Raw genomic sequence first — 21,975 nt, 5'->3', positions numbered from 1 at the left:
TTTCCAAAGTGACTAACGTTTGCATCCTGTTTAGCAAGGCTGCTGGATACAAGGTCGACATGTAAAAATAAATTGTTCCTATATGATAGCTATGAACCATCAGAAATAACAATTTTAAAAGCACCACCCAAAATAACATAAAAATGTAAACTCTTCAAAGTAAACTTAGCAAAAATTTAATCAGAGAGAGTGCTCTTCCATCCATTGGTTCGCTTCTCAGATGGCTGAAACATCCAGAGCTGGACCGATTCAAACCAGGAGCCAGGACCTTCTTCTGGGTCTCCCACATGGGTGCAGGGACCCAGCACTTGGGCCATCTTCCACTGCTTTCCCAGGCCATCATCAGGGAGCTGGATTGGAAGTAGGGCAGCCGGGACTTGAACACAGCACTGGCCCTGTCCAAGGAAATAAATTTTTTAAAAAAGAAAACTTATTGTCAGAAATTTAAAAGACCTAACCAGAGAGGGGGTAGGCATTTTCCACAGTGGTTAAGATGCCACTTGGAATACCTGCGTCCTATATCAGTGTCTAGGTTCAAGTCCTGGTTCTGCTTCTCGTTTTCAGCTTCTTGGTAATGCACACTCTGGGAGGCAGCCGTGATGGTTCAAGTGCTTATGTCCCTGCGACCCATGTGGGACACTTGAATTGAGTTCTCGGCTCCTGGTTTCAGCCTGATCCAGCCCCAGCTTTTGCAGGCATTTGGAGAGTGAACTGCCAGATAGAAGATCTCTGTCTTCTTGCCTTTCCAATATAAAAGTAAGTGTAGTCTGTGCTCATGGATTAGAAACTTGATCAACATTTCTCCTCAGATATTTTAAAAAAAGATTTGAAAGGCAGAGTGACAGTGAAAGAGAGAGGGAGACACACACACACACACACACACATACACATAGATCTTCTGTCCGCTGGTTCACTCCCCAAATGGCTGCAATGGCCAGGGCTAGGCCAGGCTGAAGCCAGGAGCTGGACACTCTATCCTGGTCTCCCACCTGGGTGGTAGGGGACCAAGTAGTTGGGCTATCTTCTGCTCCCTTCCCTGGCACATTAACAAGGAGCTGGATTGGAAGTGGAGCAGGCGGGACTTGAACCAGCACTCAGATATGGGATGCCAGTGTCTCAAGCAGTGGCTTAACTTACTGTACCACAACACCAGAAAAACATGGAACACCTCACGAATTTGTGTGTCATCCTTGCACAGGGACCATGCTAATCCTCTCTGTATCATTCAGTTTTAATATATGTGCTACTGAAGTGAGCACCAGACCTTTATTTATTTATTTATTTATTTTTGGTTTTTGGTAGAAAATGACAAACTGATTCTAAAAATTATATGGAAATCCAAAGGATTTACAATGATTAAAAAATGTGTATTAGAAAGAAGAAAAGATGGCTGGCGCCACGGCTCACTAGGCTAATCCTCCGGGTTCTAGTCCCTGTCGGGGTGTCGGATTCTGTTCCGGTTGCCCCTCTTCCAGTCCAGCTCTCTGCTGTGGCCTCGAAGTGCAGTGGAGGATGGCCCAAGTCTTTGGGCCCTGCACCCGCATGGGAGACCAGGAGAAGCACCTGGCTCCTGGCTTCGGATCAGTGCGGTGCACCAGACATGGCGGCCATTGGAGGGTGAACCAATGGCAAAAGGAAGACCTTTCTCTCTCTCTCTCTCTCTCTCACTGTCTACTCTGCCTGTCCAAAACAAACAAACAAACAAACAAAAACAAAAACAAAAAAAAACAAAGAAGAAAAGAGTTGAAAAATTTATATAATTTAATCCAGAGATGTGTTACCAAGCTGCAATAAACCAAGATGATACAATAGTGATATAGAGAGTCTGGGTGGAAGACATTGAAGGAGATGGAGTGGGAAAGATCTGGAGATGTCTGCAGAGGGTCAGCACAGCAGCTCTGACTGCTAAGGAGAGATCCGGGGGCGGGGAGCAGAGCTAAGGGGGATTTTTAGGAATGACTGTCCTGTCTCTGCTATGTGATATGCTTCCTCCTTGGTGACAAATCTAGAATTGTTCAGGAAAGTTTCTACGCTCAGAGGTCACTTAAATAACATTTTCATAGACATCAGAGAGGATAGAGCCAAGATGGCAGGCTCAGATGCAGGAAGGGAGCTCGGAGCAGAGAACGGCAAGAGGACATAAGTGAGATCAGGAGTAAGCACACTGCAGTAAGTAAGCATGAGGAGGAAGATCAGGCATTTAAAAAAAGGGTTTATTTTATTAGTTGAAAGGCGGAGTGAAACAGAGAGAGGAAGAGTGAGAGAGAGACACACACAGAGAGAGATCGATTTTCCATGTTCCACCTGCTGCTTCACTCCTCAAGTGTCCACAACAGCCAGGGTGGGCCAGGTTGAAGACAATACCCAGGAACTCCAGCCTGTTCTCCCATGTGGGTGGTAGAAGCCCAAGTATTTGGGCCATCATCTGCTGCCTTCCCAGATGTATTAGCGGAAACTGGATTGGAAGTGGAGAAGCAGGGCCTTGAACTGGTGCTCCCATATGGAATGCTGGGGTTGCAAGCGGCAGCGTAAGCAGCTGCAGCACAATGCCAGCTCCAAGATCAGGCATTTTACAAAGGCATGCGAAGGCTTTTGAATGTTGCCAGCTGTGGAAGTGAGGTTCAGACCATAGCCAGCCAGATTCTCTGTGTCCACGTGAAGACTTCCCCATATGAGAAGAATGGCTCAGTGCTGGGCTGAGATATTGTACCACTCTGGGGGTGCTACTTTCATGTGCTGTGCACCTCGTGCAGCCAGCCCAGCACAGCCAGGCCCAGCAGCCCTCATCAACTGAGTCTAAAAGCCAGCATTGAAAAAGAGATTATGGGAGTGTGAGGCTTGTGATGGGGTCTCCACATTCTATCTTTTTTTTAAAAAAGATTTATTTGTTTGAAAGGCAGAGTTTTAGAGAGAAAGAGAGAGAGAGAGAGAGAGAGAGAGAGAGAGATTGACTGACTTCCATCCACTGGTTCACTCCCCAAATGGCCACAATAGGCTGAAGCTGGGAGCCAGGAGCTTCATCTGGGTCTCCCATTTGGGTGCAGGGGCCCAAGGACTTGGGCCATCTTCTGCTGCTGTCCCAGGCGCATTAGCAGGGATCAGAAGTGGAACAACCAGGACTTGAACGGGTGCCCATATGGGATGCTGGCACTGCAGGAGAAGGCTTAACCTTCTACGCCCAGCACCGGCCCCTCCACATTGTGTCTTGTCTGTCAGTGTTCCTCGCTGTGTCTCTGAAATATGTCCCTTACTTTCTGAACTTGGCCAAGAGCCCCTAGCAAGGACAGGGAAGGGACACAGCGAAGCCGCATTATCAAAGAGGATTCCCGAAAGGAGTTAAGTTTGCCTTCAATCTTCTCCAGTTGGGAAATCAGGAAGAGGAAGGAGATCTCTTACCTGGTCCCGGGTGAGGCTGCCTGTCTCGTTCTACTCTACCTGGGCTTCAATTTCATATTCCAAACCACTGACGAGGTCCTCTCCTCTGGGCAGTCCAAATAATCAGGCGTGTCCGACACGGAAGAGACTGCTTCTCCATACCCTGCGTCCATTTCCCTTCCTTTCTAGGAGTACTAGGCTTCTCACTGGGGAATCGCCCAGCGACAACCAGGGCCGGCACATGGCCCGGCTTTTCTGATTGGGTCCCAAATAGGCACGTGACCCAAGTTGAGCCAATCAGAGTGACTCTCATAATTTCGCGGACAAGGCTTCCTTCTAAGCCATGCAAAAGCTAGAAGCTTTGCCCACTTCATTCCCTTGTTGTTAGATCTGGTTCCCTCTTTGCCTCAAAAGAAAACACTCCTCAGTGAAATACTCTGCGTCCTATCTCATCCTCTACCCACTGTGCCTGTCGTTTAAGTGGCAAGGCTGCTGTTTCAGTGTCGGGATGAGTCAGGTGCCATAAACAACGACGCTACCAGGATGCTCCATGCGGTCATTCAGGGACCCAGGCTCCTCCGGGCCTGTGAATCTGGCCGCCTCAGAGGTGGGTACGGAGGGCAGAGGAGCACCCACCGGAATGCGAGGCTGGAGAAAGCGCCTTAGCCATGGCCCTGAGCGGAGGGGGAGCTGCTCTCAAGCTCCGACGTTGAACACTGAGGCCGCTTGTTACTGCTTGCTTTTCTTGCTCGTTGCATTCAGCTGGCCACCAGGCCCTGTTGGTTTGCATTTTGCAGTGTCTCTCCCGCCTTCCCTCCGTGACCCGGGCCCTGACACATCCTGCCCTCTGCTTTCTGCCAGACTTCTCCAGGGCACCTGCTGGTTCTCCCAGCGTCTATGCTTGGCTGCCCTCAGGCACCTCGCCGGCATCAAGCTGCACTGGCTTAGAGAGATCCTGAGGGTGCGGTTCCTGTGCCTGAAAATCTCCCAGAGATCAGAGATCTTGTGGTTCCCCGGGTCAGCCCATATCTGTCTGCCAGCCTTTAAGGGTGCAGACCCTTATGTCCATCCTCATTTCTGCTCCCCGTGGCTGTGTCTTTTTTTTAAGATTTATTTTATTAGCCGGCGCCGGGGCTCACTGGGCTAATCCTCTGCCTTGAGGCGCCAGCACACCGGGTTCTAGTCCCTGTCGGGGTGCCGGATTCTGTCCCGGTTGCCCCTCTTCCAGGCCAGCTCTCTGCTGTGGCCAGGGAGTGCAGTGGAGGATGGCCCAGGTGCTTGGGCCCTGCACCCCATGGGAGACCAGGATAAGCACCTGGCTCCTGCCATCGGATCAGCGCGGTGCGCCGACCGCGGCGGCCATTGGAGGGTGAACCAACTGCAAAAGGAAGACCTTTCTCTCTGTCTCTCTCTCTCTCACTGTCCACTCTGCCTGTCCGAAAAAAAAAAAAAAAGATTTATTTAATTTATTTGAAAGAGAGAGAGAGGATATTTTTTCATCCACTGGTTCACCCCCTCCCCACTAAGTGGCTGCAATGGCCAGAGCTGAGCTGATCTGAAACCACGAGCCGCATGCGGGTACCGGGGCACAAGCACTTGAGCCATCTTCTGCTGCTTTCCCAGGCACATTAGCAGGGAGCTGGATTGGAAGTGGAGCAGCCAGGACTCGAACCAGTGCCCATATGGGATGTCAGTGCTGCAGGCCAGAGCTTTAACCCACAGCGCCGGCCCATGCCCTGTGTCTTTACAAGCACTGCCTTCCCTCCAGTGCGCTACAGCCTTGCCTCCTCCAGCAGCTTCCCCTTCTGCTCCTCCCCTCCCTGCACTCCAGCAGCTTGGATGATTGAGAATCAGGCTGCCCCACGTCTCGGCTTCTCTGAGATGCTGCATGCAATGTGACATCTCCTGTCATTTGACTTCTTGGACTCAGATTCTGAGTGGAAAAGAGACCAGAAAGGAGCTGCTCTGGTTGCAGGGATGTGGGCACAGATGTGTCCCTTAGCGCCATGACTCCTGCTCCTGTGTCTTCTAGCAGCAGAGTTTTAAGAACTATTGATCAAGCCTAATCCTTTAATTTTGCAGATGAGGCACTGAGGGCCCCCCGAGGCAAACTTGCTAAGGTCAGAGCTGGTTAGTGATGGATAATCAGATCCTGTGGCACCTGCCTCCCAGAGCTGCTGGTCTTTGCTGCACTCTGTCTTGCTTTGGTCTCCAGTGCACCCGTGTGAGAGATAACACAGTGTTCAGGGTTTGTTAGCAGCTTGCCTGGGAGCCTTCCCCTTTGCTGAGATTCATACAGTACCTGCTCCATGCATGCTTGCTGACCTGAATTCAACTTCATTTCATAGGCATCGAAATCTTGTGAACCTAGACAAGATCTGGGGTGAAAGTTATCAATCCATTATATATACAGGTAGACAAATATTAGAAAGGATCACAGAAAAATGAAAGTAATTTAACTTGATCAGTGGCTGGATGGATTTCTTTTTATTTGTGCCAAATGTGAAGATAACAAACCAATGAAATTAACTGGAGTACAACTGTCTTCCTAGCTACTTTTAATGCAGTAAGCATAGCCTTTTTTTTTATATTGCTCTGATTTCAAAGTCTACTGATTTCAGTGTTCTATCTTCTTTGAAGATCCCCTCTAATCTTTTTTTTTTTCCCAGCCAAAACCATGTCAGGTATGAAAGTCTAATTTACACCAGAAATTTATCATTAATTATGTCCATGAGATGAAACCTGTAATTATTTATGCCATAATTTTAAACACGGTGGAGCATTTGTAGAAGTGTGGACTTTGCTGAAAGGGGTACAGTGAGCATACTCCACATCAATACCAGCATGATTAAATCCCTTCAGATAAGATGACTGCTGGATCTCAAAGGGAAAAATCTTCAGTGATGTTCAATAATAATGTAAATCAATTTTTCAAAAAGAAACCAAGCCCAGAAGACAGAGAACAAAGGCAAGAAGAATACTGCTTTGAAAAAAGGCTTAAAAGAGATGAGGGATGGGTGAGGCATAGGGCTGGGAGCAGGCCATGTGTAGCCATGGGATGCAAAGACACTGGTGTCTCAGCTGTCATTTAAAAAAAAAGATTTATTTATTTGAAAGGCAGAGTTACAGAGAGAGGAGGAGAGACATTCACTGGCTCACTCCCCAGTTACTCCAGTGGTCAGCCCCGGGCAGTGGCTCAACCCAGCAGTTGGGATGAAGTCCAGATCCAATTATTGAGCCGTCACCTTCTGCCTCCCAGGGTCTGTGTTAGCAGGAGGCTAGAGTCAGGAGCTGGAGATGGACTGCCTGAGTTTGAGTCCTGGCTCCACTCCCTATTCCTGTTTTCTGCTAATTGCACCCTGGGAGGCGGCAGGTGATGGCTCCAGCAATTGGGTTCCTGCTACCCATACAAGAGACTTGGATTGACTTCCTGGCTCCTGGTCTTTGCCTGGCTCAGGTCTGGCCTCTGTAGGCATTTGGGAAAGTATATCAGCAGATGGCAGCCCTCTGTGTTCATCAATCTGTCTCTCTTTCTCTGCCTCAAAAATAAAATGTAAAAACAAGTAATCAAGAGGCAACTGGACAGGACAGTCACCTATGAGTAGTTCTTATGGACCTTGTTTGGAATCTCATCGTAGAGACTTTGTGAATGGTGGTGAGGGCTGTCCCATTAGGTTGAACAGTTTGTGCACTGCACAGAGGCCCAGGCTGAGGTAGTGACTAGAAATGGTCGCCAGCCTAGTTCTGCTTAATGGGCTATGTACTTGCTGTCTGCCCAAAGGAAGCACACTTTAAACAAAACTTACCCACAGTTGGCCTGCCAAGCCAAATGCCTACAGGGTGTTCCTTTCTAACTTGCACGAGGTACTGCATGAGCTCATAGTGGCCCAAAAAAGGGAGGGGCAGAAAAGCATGTTCAAGCTAGTGATGGGCTGGGGCTGATCCCCTGACCTAAGCTCAACCCAGCTATTGATTGGCTGACTGTGACCCATGTGCTCTACCCAAAGCCTTTCCCTGGGCCAACTGGTGCTCTTACCCATGAATGTGAAGTCCACAGCACTGGTAGAAGTTGCCAGTTGATAGGAAAGGGAAGATATGGGAGGAGATAGTGGCAGTTCCACAACCCTATCATGGGTAGTCACGGAATGAGCAGGGAAGGCCAGCTCTGGACAGGGAGAGGGAGGCAGACTCATGAAGGTACCCAATGGAGGGTGGTTGCAGACCACCTCAAATCTAGAACATCCAGGAGGACTGGCTGAACCATGGCTCGAGTTATCCGTCAGACCCTGTGATGGCCCTGTCCCCTTCTTCACCTCTTAGTCATCACCCTCCTCTCCTCTGTTCTTTCCACCCTTCCTTCCACCCCAACGATACAGCCCACAGAAGGGGTCTGAGAAACAGTTCTTGAATTGTGCTGCAATAAAATCTGTAAATACCAAAGGAATTTTAAAAAGGGACTGACGAGAGGCTGGCACTATGGCATAGCAGGTTAAGCCACCATTTGAAGCGCCAGCATCCCATAAGGGCACCGGTTGTGGTCCCGGCTGCTGTAGCTCCCTGCTAATGTGCCCAGAGAAAGCAGTGGAAGATGGCTCAAGTACTTGGGTCCCTGTGCCTGTGTGGAGAGACCTGGATGAAGTTCCTGGCTCTTGGCTTCAGTCTGGCCCAGCCCTGGCAGTTGTGGCCATTTGGGCAGTGAACCAGCAGGTGGTGGAAGCTCTCTCCCTCTCTTGGCCTCTGCCTCTCCCTCTCTGTATCTCTGCCTTCAAATAAATAAATGAATAAATAAATATTTTTTTTAAAAAAAAGGGAGTGACAAGCATTGTCGCAAGCAGGTTAAGCTGCTGCTTGGGACACCCACATCCCATATTGGAGTGCGTGGGTTCAAGTCCTGGCTCTGCTTCTGATCCAGCTTCCTGCTAATGTGCACTCTATGAGACAGTAGATGATGGTTCAAGTACTTGGGTCCCTGCCACCCATGTGGGAGATGCAGGTGGAGTTTGGCCCAGCAAAGGCTGTTGCAAGCATCTGGGAGTGAACTAGTGGATGTGACATGTCTTTTTCTCTCTCTGTCGCCCTACCTTTCAAAGAAATAAATAAGCATTCGAAAAGTAAAAGCATGAAATAAAAAAGGAAAATAGCACTTTAAGTTGCTGTGGTCCAAGCAAGGCTTTCTGAAAAGGCTAGAACTAGAAGGTGGGGGAAGGGCACGGGGGCTCTTCCCACCTGAGGTCAGGCACGTGAATCGTCCCGGGTCGTGCCCTTGAGAAGGCTGGTGGGAGAAGCACCTTAACACAGGATGGTGTGAGAGCGCCGAAGGCGTGAGAGGCTTCTTGTGATTTTCCTGGCTGTCATCAGCCCCCTCCCTTCACCTCCCCAAGTCATCATTTGTATTAGTCTGACCTCAAAACTTGGGAAAGACAAAGAATGACTACTCAAGAAATCACACGACGCCACGGAAGATGGAAAGGTAAAATTGTGCTGTAATAATCCCAGAGACAGAATAAATGTTGTAGTGGATTATTATGTTGTCTAAAAACAGTCTTTGTGAACAGTGAATGACACTGGTGAAATTTTTGGCTATTTACTTTGCAGTGCTGCCATTTCCATTCTATTTGGAGTGATGCTTTCTCCTTTCCGATGCCTCTCCTCTGCCTTCATCTTGGCAGCGGGAAATAACCTGACAGCACTCGTGGAGGAACCCTCCCAAGGTACCTGCCACTCAGAGCACTCCAGAGTTCTGGAAAATTCTACCTCTTCAACTCTGTGTGTGTGTGGGGGGGGGTGGGAAGAGAGAGAGCGAGAGCGAGCATGTATGCAAGAGACCAATTGGAATTACATAGACCGGGAGCTGCAGGAGAGCTGCCATGGAGAGGGAGATTGGTGAAGCAGCCGCCCAAGGGTAGGGGAAATTCGAGGACAGGCTCTGGGGGCAAGTTTTGAGGACCAAGAGAAAACCCTTTAACTTTCTTTTTTCTTTTTTTTTTTTCTTTTTTTTTTTTTTTTTTTTGACAGGCAGAGTGGACAGTGAGAGAGATAGAGAGAAAGGTCTTCCTTTGCCGTTGGTTCACCCTCCAATGGCCCCCACGGCTGGCGCGCTGTGGCCGGCGCACCACACTGATCCGATGGCAGGAGTCAGGAGCCAGGTGCTTTTCCTGATCTCCCATGGGGTGCAGGGCCCAAGCACCTGGGCCATCCTCCACTGCACTCCCTGGCCACAGCAGAGAGCTGGCCTGGAAGAGGGGCAACCGGGACAGAATCCGGCGCCCCAACCGGGACTAGAACCTGGTGTGCCGGCGTCGCTAGGCGGAGGATTAGCCTAGTGAGCCGCGGCGCCGGCCCGAAAACCCTTTAACTTTCTAGGACACATCGAAACGTGCGTATGCACCTTTTGAACACCTAAACTCTAAGGCATTTTAAATTCCATTTTTAATATGTCACGCAGAATAAACCTCTGTTAAACACTCAGTACTCACGGGAGTGTTTATAGAGCAAATGTGATCACTTTCTCAGTTCTGGGCCCCAGCCCTTCAGGGTCCTTCTCTGGAGACGAGCTCCCCACCCCCACCCCCACCCCCTCCCCGGGCCTGAAGTCCATGGGTGCTCCGCCACCTACCAGCACATCTGTATCCTTTCTCTTCTCCTCTTAGGCACAGATGACACTCCAGGCACATCATCCTGGACTTAAATTGTCCTTCCTTAGCACCTGTCTGCGAAGTAATTCCAGGACTCACCGTCTCGGGCTTTATGACACGGCCTTATTTCTTGAATAGCCGCTGGTGTTCCCTGGATGAATGAATGTGCCCTCGCTTGTTTAGCAAGGTCCTATTGGTGGTGTTCTGGCTGAGTTGTGTACCTCCCCATTCATATGTTGAATACCTAACCCCCAATTCTTCAGAATGGGATTTATTTGAAGGGAGGTTTTGAAAGAAGTCATGGAGGTAAGACAAAGTCGTGGGGGCGGGCTCTAATCCAGTACGACTGGCGTCCCATAGGAAGGGGAGATTAGAACACAGACACCCACATAGGGAGTCCACATGAAGACCCTGGAAGAAGAGGGTCTTTCCGACTCTAGGCCATGAAGAGTGGTCCCCATGCTAATAGAAGGTTCGGTCCCTTTGGGCACGGGGAGGCGGGATGGGGGGACTGGGTGGTCAGACCCAGAGCATTCAAGAGTTGGCCTTGAGGGAAACTTTGTGTCAGATATCTTGTAGGTGTACCTGCACAGTGCTATGGCTGCTTCTGTCCAGTTTGCCAGGAATACCTCCTGGTGTGGCAGTTGCTCTCACGGAGACCCAACACTGCAGCAGGTTATTGTGGGAAGAGACAGACGCTTCCTACCCCTGCCCTGGAGAGTGGTGGGCTAAGGATATCCAGAATGCTCGCCAAATGGCTGCCTTGACTTAGATCCTTCCGTGTCACTCACCCAAAGTTGCACAGCTTGTGGCAGAATTGGAACTGGAGCCCCAGCTTGCCTGACCTCCAAGTGTGTGATCTCAGCCCCTCACTTCACTGCCTAATGATAGCGTAGACTGCAGATACTTTTGATTTCTCAGTCAAGGGCACTGCCATGTCAATTGGCGTTAACTACATACATACGTAGAGGAGTAAATCCTTGTTTCCCCAAGACAGCAGTTCTCCTACCAGCGCATCATGACTTTTCAGGGTCTGATGATGAACTTCAGGTTTGCAGACATCTGTGGAAATTCTCTGCAGCACTGGGGAATTACGTTAGTAAGTAGCGTCAGGTTTTCATGATTAGCGACCATAACTTTGCACAGAGTCTCTAGAGGGTCTGTATGTGATGCCCCCCTCCCCTCTGCTGGAAACATTTAGCATTGTTCTAGACCTTTCCTCTGCTCTCCAAGGATATTTTCCCAGATATCAGCATATGCATGTTCTAAAAAACATGTACAGGGTGCTGTTTCTGCCCTGGTTACTCCTCTTCTATTCAGCTCTCTACTACAGTCTGGGAAAACAGTAGAAGATAGCCCAAGTGCTTGGGCCCCTGAACCCACATGGGAGACCTGGAAGAAGCCCCTGGCTTCTGGCTTTGGATTGGCCCAGCTCCAGCCGTTGCAGTCATTTGGAGAGTGAATGAGTGGATGGAAAACTTTTCTCTCTGTCTCTCCCTCTCTCTGTCTGTAACTCTATCTCTCAAGTAAATAAAGTTTAAAAAAACCTAAACATGTACAGGTAGAAGTGAATGGAAATTGTCATCATTTACATTTTGCTTTTCATGGAACGGCAGTGCAGAGAGGTTAGGACGATTCAGCCCTGGGAATCCTGACACAGAGGGGCTGGCTCTGAGGCTGCTCTTGGAAGGACTTTTTGCCCAGGCTATGTCATGTCCACTTGTAGATCCTTGGTCTTAGTTGCTGACCAGGCTTCTAACCATTCCTAAAAGCGCATCCCAAAGGCCAGTGCTCTGGCACAGTGGGTTAGCTCTGCCACCTGTGATCAAGCCCTGGCTCTCCACTTCTGGTCCAGCTCCTTGATAACACACCAGAGAAAGCAGTGGAAGATGCCTAAGGACTTGGGCCCCTGCCACCCACCTGGGAGACCCAGATAGGGTCCCTGGCTCCTGACCTTGGTATGGCCGGCCCCAGCTGTTGCAGCCACGTTCCATTTCCATGGAAGCCTCAGGGAGTTCATAGGGACTGGCCCCTCAGATTCCAGGGGGCCTTACTGATTCAACTTTCATTTGCTTGACTCCTTTTTTCTTTTTTAAATTGTGTTTATTTATTTCATTGTGTTGAAAGGCAGAATAGGAGAGAAAGAGAGAGACAGAGCTCTTCCGTCTGCTAGTTCACTCTCCAAATGCCCACAAGGGCTGGGCTGGCTCAGGCTGAAGTCAGGATCCTTGAACTCAATCTGGGTTGTCCACCTGGCAACAACATTGAACTTGAACCCTTGAACTCACTCAGGGCCCCAAGTACTTGAGCCATCACCTGCTGCCTTCCAGGTTGTACATTAGCTGGAAGATGCAATTAGAAGTGGAACCAGGACTCAAACCCAGGTACTCTGCTATGAGTTGTGGGCAGCCCAAGCAGTGCTTTAGCTGCTGTGCCAATCACCTGTCCCTCTGGACTCTCCCTTAAGGTGGGATTTTTTTTTTTTTGACAGGCAGAGTTAGTGAGAGAGAGAGAGACAGAGAGAGAGTTATAGACAGTGAGAGAGAGACAGAGAGAAAGGTCTTCCTTCCGCTGGTTCACTCCCCTAATGGCCGCTACAGCCAGCGCGGCACCGATCTGAAGCCAGGAGCCAGGTGCCTCCTCCTGGTCTCCCATGTGGGTGCAGAGACCCAAGCACTTGGGCCATCCTCCACTGCCCTCTCGGTCCATAGCAGAGAGCTAGACTGGAAGAGGAGCAACCAGGACTAGTACCTGGCTCCCTAACTGGGACTAGAACCCAGGGTGCTGGCGCCGTGGGCGGAGGATTAGCCTAGTGAGCCACGGCGCCAGCAGGTGGGATCTTTCCTAGATTTTTCATTAATAATGGGCTTTAGGCAGGCCCTGGCTATAGCTTTTCCCCATGACCCTAGAGAAACCTTGAAATAACCTTATGAAGTTGGAAGGAAAAAAAAAAGTTCTAGGCTGAGAATCAGAAATCTGAGAAGCATTCCCATGGCTTTCCGTTTTTTTTTTTTTTTATTTTAATAAAGGATTTGTTCATTTACTTGAAAGGCAGAGAGAGAGAGCGATAGATAGATAAATATCTTCCATCGCTGGTTCACTTCCCAAATGAACACGATGGCTGGGGCTGGGGCTGGGGCTGGGCCAGGCGGAAACCAGGGCCCTGGAACTCCATCTGGGTTTCCCATGTGGGAGGCAAGGGCCCAAGCACTTGGGCCATCTTGTGCTGATTTCCCAGGTGCATGGCAAGGAGCTGGATTGGAAGTGGAGCTGCCAGGATTTGAACCGGTGCCTATATGGGATGCCGGCTGTGCAGGCAGTGGCTTAACCTGCTGTACCACAGTGGTGCTTCCCCTCCGCCCCCACCAAGTTGTTGTTTTTAAACTCAATATCTTCCTTTTTTCAACTGAAATCATTCAAGAAGCCCCGCATGTTAAACTGGCTGAAGACAGAGTGACTGTGGGGCTCAATGTAGCTCGGCTCCCCCTTCCCCACAGGCAGCAGGGCCCTGAGTTTCCTGAGACGCTGCCCCCAGAGCACTCGGTCTTGCCCTGAGCAGAGGCTCTCCCTCTTAGGTGCATCAGGAAGGGAACACCTCCTACTCAGAAGGGATGCAGCAAGAAACCCAGCTTTGGTGTCCGGTGGTGATTTGTGCTTTCTTTCTCTCCCTGGCGACTCCTCCTGAGCCCCATCTCAGCTAAGCCGGTGCCTAATCTCTCATTCCTCCCTTCCTCCCAGCTGACTCCTTCAGCTGAGACCCTTTCATCCGGGCAGTGATCCCCGCGAGCCTTCAGGGAGTGGGGAAGGACCGGAGGCCCCGTAGGTGCCGTAGGTGATGTTGTTTGTGCAGTCTCGCCCACGTTCCCCCTGAGCTGCAGGTTTTCCATTCAGGCTCATGAATGTCACACTCGGGGCATTCCAGCTGAGCTGTCTGTAGCTGAGCCGGAATTTGCAGACAGCTGGAGAAAAAATGTGCTGAAGAAGCAAGTCCCTGGTGCTGTCATCCTGTAGGGACTTCACCCAGTGGCCCCGGAGGCGTGGCCTGCCTTTACAGCTGCTGAGGTGGTCTGTGCAGAAAGAGTGAGGGGCGGAGGTGGCACCAAAAGTTCCCATCCCCCCTCTGCTCCCTCCCCGAGTTGGGAATGACTGCAGAGTGAGCAACCGTCAGGGACACAGGACGTGCCTGTCAAAGCAGGAGATGCATGCACGGGCCATTTGGAATGACTCAGATTTCTATTGCATGAAGGAAGGTCTCAGCTCGTCCTGGTAGGTTCAACTCCAGAAAAGCCTTGCCCAGTGCCACAGAGAGAAGACTCTGTACTGTTAGTGTTTGCCAAGGCTATCAAGGGGGAGCTGGATTCCAAAATGACACCTGTAGACATCTTCAGGTGCAGATTCTGGATGCAAATGGAGTAACATAGCAGGTGGCTATTGGCCTGAGGCCATCTCTGTGCTTTAAGTCTGACCTATGAATCCCTAATGTCACTGACCTGCAACCTAGCTTAGAAGTATAGCAAACAGCCGAGTCTCACCAATCAGAGCAGTTGAGCTTCATCAAGTTACAGGCAACCAACTGATCAGAGCATGTCCAATAAGGCAAATGCCTCCCTGTAGCCAAGCAAACTGTGCTTTACTTCCATGTTCTGTCTGTAACTATTTGTTGCCCACTCTGCAGAGCAGAGCTGTCTCTCAACTTCTTCTGGTTCTGAGTGCTGCCCAATTCATGAATTGTTCTTTGCTCCAAAATGCTGTGAAATTTCATTTTGGGATGCTGTTCTATTAAGAATGGCTGTCAACTGTGGGGAGAGCTCACCAGGAGTGTGGGCACTTGTCAGCTTGTCCTGAAGCTGCACTTTCCATGTTGACAACTCATCTTGGCCCTCACTGGCCACCACTCTGGGGTGTGATGAGTAACCTACGTCACATTTCCATGGCAGTTGGTAGTTCCCGAAGCGCTCTCTGCTGTGCATCAGACAGCGTTCAGTGTGGATGCCGGAAGTCAGTTTAGTAGATTAAGAGGAAAGGGTTTTAATATGAAAGTATTTCAAAAAGTTCATGGAAAATGCTTATTATGAAAAAAAAAAACTATGCATGGATTTAAAAAATGTATTGCACCACAGTAAACCTACCTTTTAACTCAATTTTTCCATGAAGTTCTTAAAGTACCCTCTTATTGGGAATTAAGAGGTCACAGCATGGTTGGAAGGGCTGGAGAGCAGGGTGCTGGCTGGGTCTCCAGGGGACGGCTGGGCCTTGGAACTGCCTTCCCATGACACCGCCTGCCTCTGCCTCCATTGGGGAGCCCCTGCTGGAAGCAAGCATATCTGGTGTTCATTTTAAGTTACAGTTCAGTCCCACTGGCCCCAGTGCCGTGGGGGCCCCAGACCCCAGCTGTAAGAGCAGAAAGCAGACCTCGGGCCTGCCATGCTCCCTTCTCAGCCTTCCTCATTGCAGGACTTCTGGTCGGGAGAATTCGGATCACATCTGGTACCATGACTGCAAGGTTGTCTAGAACCCGCAACCTCCGGTTCTGCAGTACAGGAAGAAGTACACTAGAAAGTTGGGGTAGACAGCTGTCTGTCTCTGCCACCCATAGAGTATCTCGCGAATGGTCACAGGAAATCTGAAAGTTGCTGGCCTTTAGCACACGAGGCAAGGGAGTGACAAGGAGGATGGTGGTGGTGGGGCAGTCAGGGAACAATCGTTCTGAGCAAGCGATGCTTGTGTGGGAGCCTGCAGAATGCTGAGGGTTAAGTGAGATGAAGGGCTGTGCAGGAACAGTGCAACAGTATAACAGGGGGAATGGCATGTGCAAAGGGCCTGAGGGTGGGGTTGGCCCCCCTGGGATAGACAAACAGGCCCTGAGAGCTACACTAAGAATGTGGCCTTTGTCCTAAGAGCACTGGGCTGTCATTCAGGGGCTTCCAGAGGAGGATGTTCCTGGAAGGTGTGCACGGGACTTGGTCACAGTTACACTTGGCTGTCTGTGTCGCCTGACTCTGCCTGAAGTCACTTATCACCATCCACGATTTGCCACCTGTCGCTCCCCCTCTTCGTGGAGGAACGACACTGGACCCTGCCTGTTCTTTCGTCTGCTCGGCCCTCCCCGGGTTTGCTGCTGGTTCTTCCCGGGTTGGCTACTATCCCTTCCACCTCCGTGGAAGGGCAGTTCCCCCTGGCCACATTCCCCACTTCCGCAGGGGAGCGGCACTCCGCCGGCCGGCTCTCTCGGGGGCTGCACAGGTGTTCCCTTAGATGTTCCCCTTAGATGTTCCCCTTAGATGTTCCTGGTGCATGCCGTCTCTCTCCTCCTTTATAGTCCTCCTCTGCCAATCCCAACTCGGCTGCCCACACGCCGAGCACGCTGCTCTCCTCCAATCAGGAGCAAGTCCTGCTGTTTATTGGTTGAACTGGAGGCAGCTGTGCGGAAGCTGTTTACTTCTCTCCCAGCGCCATATTGTGGGAGAGCAGATGCATAGAATAAGTCTTAATTCCAGTAACTTAGTCTAGTCCGAATTGCTCCCCACAGCCACCAAATTGCTGCTCTCCATGTTACCAGGGGCTTTGTTTTTTGCATCATCCCCATTCTTCCACTCCAAACAGGAGAGAAGAAGAAAAGCCCACAGAGCAAGAAGCCATCTACACATCTGGGAATGTGTTAAAGGGGCTTTTGCATTTGTATCAATACAAAGCTCTGGGGGGAAAACACTGATTTCCTTTGTAGCTGCTTTTGGATGTTGAAGAGGGCTGTTGGGAAAGACTGTGTGCATTGTTCTGTGGGTGGAGACCAACAAGGTGTGGAAATGAATCAGCAGGCGAGGTCCAGGGCTAGGCTGGGGCCTCTGGCTCTGGGGAAAATGGTCTCCGGGCTGCGGGAGCTCTTGGCAGTCACTGAGGTGGCTTTCACTTGGGGAAGGCTGGGTCTACTCTCAGTGGCAGGCAGCTCGAGGGCTGGGAGCATGAGGTTAAGATCATTTCCCAGAGCTCAGATATTTTAAAAATGATAGAAGGCACACGCATGACTGCAGTCTAAAAAGGGCCACGTTTTCAAAAGCACTGACCCCTGAGAGCCAAAGGCTTCAAACTTCCTCCTGCAGGCCACTGTGGCTAGCACGTGCTTTCTCCGGGTGCACACTCGCCCCTGGCGGGAGACCTGGTCCCTGTGTCCTAACTTCCTCTCCAGGTTGTGAGCCCCTGGAAGGAAGGGATCATCCCTTTTCTGCATCTCTGAGTTTCTTACAACACACATCTTGGCTGGTGTGCAGTCTGAGCTCTATTCATGAACCCCAAGACTTTCGGCTTTCTGTGGTCATGGTTACCATGCAGTGGGGAGTCCGTGGACTCACAGTTAAGAACCTTTGCTTAGCTGAGCCCCCAAGAGGGCTTCCCAGCAGTGAACCTATAACTCTCTCGAACCTCTGCATGGGGGTACCCACACCAGCCCTGAGGGCAGTGGTCATGGGCAGGAAGTTTTGGGGGTTACCCTTGGGAAGTTTTTGGGGTTACCCTTGGGACGATGAGTGAAGCTGGAAAAGCTGCAGTTCTTGTGACCAGAGCTGGCCTGCACGTGCCCCTGAGACCCAGTGTTAACAACCACTGTAGGATGTGTGGGCCAAAGACACGATGTCCATGGCTGGCCCGGCTTCTCATTCCCGGGTCTCTTGGAAGGCCTGTGACAGTAGAGAGACTAATGGACATGATTTGACTCAGTGCTGGCTGCCTCAAAGTCACCACTACCTTCTGGGGAAAGCAGTAGATGGGATTCAGGCAACCTGGTGCCTCCGTGTGTGAGTGACCAACATGTACTGGGTTTGGTGCTCTATAGTGAATTCTTTGCTCAATTGGAGCAACTCCTGGTCAGCTCTGTTTCTCCATCTACAGCTATCCAGTGGGAATAGGAATTCCAGGGAACCATTTCTATTTATATTTAGAGGGTCCTGAAAGAAATACATACCACGAAGCCAAAGCATTATCCATTTTTCCCCTAAAAAAAAACCTTTTCAGTAAAATGAAAAAACGAGTGAATGATTAGGGAAGTGAAACATTATGGACAGAGTAGTCAAATCCACAGAGACAGAAAGTAGAATGGTGGTTCGCAGGAGCTGGGGGAAGGGGAGAATGGGGAGCTAGCGTTTTGTGAGTACAGCGTCTCAGTTTGGGCAGATGAACAAGTTCTGCAGGTGGATGGTGCCGATGATGAAGGGAAGTGCTCAATGCCATGGACTCGGCACTTGTTCAGCTGCTAACGTGTGTCCTGTATACTTCGCCACAGTTACAAAACTCACAGCATCGAGTCAATGTGGAGACCCCACACTTGTCAGCTCTCAGCTCAAGTGCTGTGTTTGTGTTCAAAGTAACCAGTTTCCTGAAAACACATGCCCATTGGCGGCCTGCAGGCTCTTTTCCTGTGCTTTTTGTGCATCCTGAAGCTGTCTCCATGCTGTGTCGGTCAGGAAGTGCATGACTCACGGGGCCTTCATGACGGACCCCTGAATCACACACAGATGTGAGTCACTCCTCCAGGCTTCTAGGACAGGCCACGATTTCCGTGCCTAAGTGTGCCCGGGGCACGCCTGGAGGCTGCTGGGAGCCCATTTCCGGGCACATTCCAGAGCTCCTCTCCCAGGCTTGATGACAGCTGAGCTCCAGGCTCTGTGGTCCCCCTCTCTCTGGCTCCTTTTCTGACAACCTGAGTGGTGGCCACAGGTGGAGCAGTTGGTGCTGGAGGCACTGGGTGCCCACTTGGATTGAGGGCCCCTTTCAGAGCTGAATATTCACTCTATGATCAGCTTTGGTCAAAGATGACAGAAACAGGCCCGTGAGCCAAGCTCCAGGCACAGGAACATGAGGTTGGGGATCAGGAGACCAGGCTCTGGTTTCTGGTTTTCACTCCTCCTTCCCTTGTGGTCTTGGGTGAGTTTGTTCCTACACGAATAAACTGGGAGCAGTAATCTCTTGAGCTTTCTCTCTCCTCATATCTTTAGGGAGAGGAACTGGTAACAGATGTACACCAGGAAAGGGCTGTACAAATTATTCCATTTTTGTAACTCAAAGACCCCAAAATATTCTTTCAAAATCTGTAATAAAGTTTTCCATCTCCCCCTTCTGGGGATTGTAGAGATTAGTGTATACACAATGTGCCTCATGTGTTTGAATGTTTTGTTGGCAGTTCCTGAAACAAATCCCAAATACATCCAAAGAAGGGTAGGTTCATGCCTGTGGTTTCGTTAGAACTGGTTCTTTGAGCTTCTAAAGTAAAAGGTTATGCATGTAATGCCTGAAATATTCTCATTATAAAACATTCAGATGATAACAGAAAGGAGCAAAATTGAAAAACGCTCCTGATCTCTCCCTACTCTGCTGTTCCCTCTCTAGAAGTCATCAGGGGGTGATTGGAGTGTGTGTGCCCAAGATCATTTCTGTGCATTCACACTACACACACACACACATACACATATACACCTTAAATATTTTTCTAATAGAAAAGAGATCATACTACACAGTTTATGTAGCTTGCCTAGCAGATATGTTTTAGGGATCTTTCCATGGTCCAGTCAAGTTGTTTTGCCAACCTCATGCCTTATTTTCCTTATTTGTAAATGGGCATAGTAATGTAACGTCATTATAAAGATTGTCTAGTTAATATTTGTAAAGTGTTTAAAATAATACCTCATTCTGTTCCATGGTTAAGCTCTTAATAACTTTTTTTTTTTAAATTGATTGATTGAGTTGAAAGGCAGAGAGTTCAGAGAGGCAGAGACAGAGAGAGACAGAGAGAAAGAGAGCGAGGTCTTCCATCCGCTGGTTTACTCCCCAGTTGGCCACAACGGCTGAAGCTGAGCCAATCAGGAGCCAGGAGCTTCTTCCAGGTCTCCCATGCAGGTGCAGGGGCCCAAGGACTTGAGCCATCTTCTACTGCTTTTCCAGGCCATAGCAGAGAGCTGGATTGGAAGTGGAGCAGCCGGGACTGGAACCAGTGCTCATATGGGATGCCGGCACTGCAGGCGGTGGCTTTACCTGCTATGCCACAGCGCCGTCCCCCCCCCCCCCAAAGCTTTTGTTTAATGAATGCAAATTTTATAGGTACAGCTTTAGGAATGTAGTGGTTCTTTCCCCCATTCCCGCCCTCTCACCCCCACTCCAGTCCCACCTCCTACTCCCTCTCCTATCCCATTCTTCATTTAGGTTCATTTTTAGTTTAACTTTATATATAGAGGACCAACTCTATGCTAAGTAAAGATTTCAACAGTTTGCGCACACCCCCACCCCCAACATACAAAGTACAGTTTGAGAATAAAGTTTTGCTGTTAATTCTCATAGTATAACTCATTAAAGACAGAGGTCCTACATGGGAAGTAAGTACACAGTGATTCCTGTTGTTAATTTAACAATTAACACCCTTTTTTTTTTTTTTTTTTGACAGATAGAGTTAGACAGTGAGAGAGAGACAGAGAGAAAGGCCTTCCTTCCATTGGTTTACAACCAAAATGGCCGCTATGGCCAGAACTATGCCGATCCAAAGCCAGGAGCCAGGTGCTTCCTCCTGGTCTCCCATGTGGGTGCAGGCACCCAAGCACTTGGGCCATCCTCCACTGCCCTCCCAGGCCACAGCAGAGAGCTGGACTGGAAGAGGTGCAACTGGGACTAGAACCCAGCACCCATATGGGATGCTGGCACTGCAGGCAGAGGATTAACCAAGTGAGCCACAGCACCGGCCCCAACACTCTTATTTATGACGTCAGTGATGACCTGATGCTCTTGCCATGAGCTGCCAAGGCTATGGAAGTCTTTTGTGACCACAGACCCTGTCAATTTTTGGACAAGGCCATAAGCAAAGTGGAAGTTCTCTCCTCCCTTCAGAGAAAGGTACCGCCTTCTTTGATGGCCTGTTCTTTCCGCTAGGGTCTCACTCACAGAGATCCTTCATGTAAGATATTTTTTGCCACAGTGTCTTGGCTTTCCATGCCTGAAATGCTCTCATGGGCCTTGCAGCCAGACCAGGAAAGTTTAAGGGTTGATTCTGAGGTCAGAGTGCACAGTAACTCTTACAGAGTTTTTTGTCCCACTAAGTAGTGGTTGTTAAATAACAGTCTAAAACAGAAAATTCTGTACCTTCATCTGTGCTGGATTTACAGCCGATTGTAAAAAACACGAACCCCTGCAGCTGCAGCAGAAACTGGGTGAAGAGATTGTTTGAAAGCATGGTTCCTGACTCTTCTGACTTCACAGTGATTGAGGGACGCCAGGGCCCAAGCGTAGGGACCTGCACTCCACGTCCCATCTCAGTTTCTCTACCGGAAGGTGAAGCAGGAAGTGACAGGAGGCAGTGGACTTGGACAGGCTCCCTGCTCGGAAGACAGCAGCCGCTGGGCTGTGTGGCTGGTGCGCCTCCGGTCGCGACCGTGTCTCCCACCTCTCTCTGGGTTTTCTGCGGGAAGGTTCGAGAGAGGTGAAAGCGCTGGCATTCTGCCTCAAGGAAGAATTCTGATGACGGATAAACATATTCCAAGATGCCGTGAAGCTGAAGTCACATGAATGCTAAGTGATTTCTTGGCATCAAAAATCAATCTCTTTCATGACAGTCCTCAAAAAATAAACACTTTTACCTTCTTCAGTATCAGGAATAGCCAGGGAGGCTTCAGCTATTACAGCAAAAGCTTTTAAAATAATTACTTCTAGAAGACGATAATATTAATGATTAGCTTTGTGTGAGAATTGAAAAGATAAGTAGTTAAATACTAGGAATAATAAACCTTGCAAGTGTCATTCTGTAATAAGTTTGCCCTTTCAAAGTATCATCTCTCAATGATGTTGCTCATAGTGAATTGTTCAGGAAAAATTAAATCCCTCACTAAATAATCTTTTTTCTCTGATTAATATGCCTTCTTAAAATGATCTTTGATTTTCAGATTTTGGAGTCAGATGCCTTCAAAACAAGATTTTGCTTTAAAAAAAAAGGTAGTCA

At 49.5% G+C, this 21,975-nt stretch overlaps 1 non-coding gene across 1 annotated transcript; it reads right to left on the bottom strand.

Moving 5' to 3' along the window:
- Positions 1-1,153: 1,153 nt before the first annotated feature.
- LOC127491874 (U6 spliceosomal RNA) lies at positions 1,154-1,259 on the bottom strand. The gene has a single exon (XR_007920807.3). It is a non-coding gene; the product is annotated as a U6 spliceosomal RNA (small nuclear RNA).
- Positions 1,260-21,975: the final 20,716 nt, after the last annotated feature.

The sequence above is a fragment of the Oryctolagus cuniculus genome, chromosome 3 (assembly GCF_051225735.1).
Source record: "Oryctolagus cuniculus isolate XC-2025 breed Fujian yellow rabbit chromosome 3, ASM5122573v1, whole genome shotgun sequence".
In the NCBI taxonomy this organism is placed as follows: domain Eukaryota; kingdom Metazoa; phylum Chordata; class Mammalia; order Lagomorpha; family Leporidae; genus Oryctolagus; species Oryctolagus cuniculus.
Note: the sequence above shows the minus strand (reverse complement) of the source record. Positions and strands in the feature narration are given on the sequence as shown.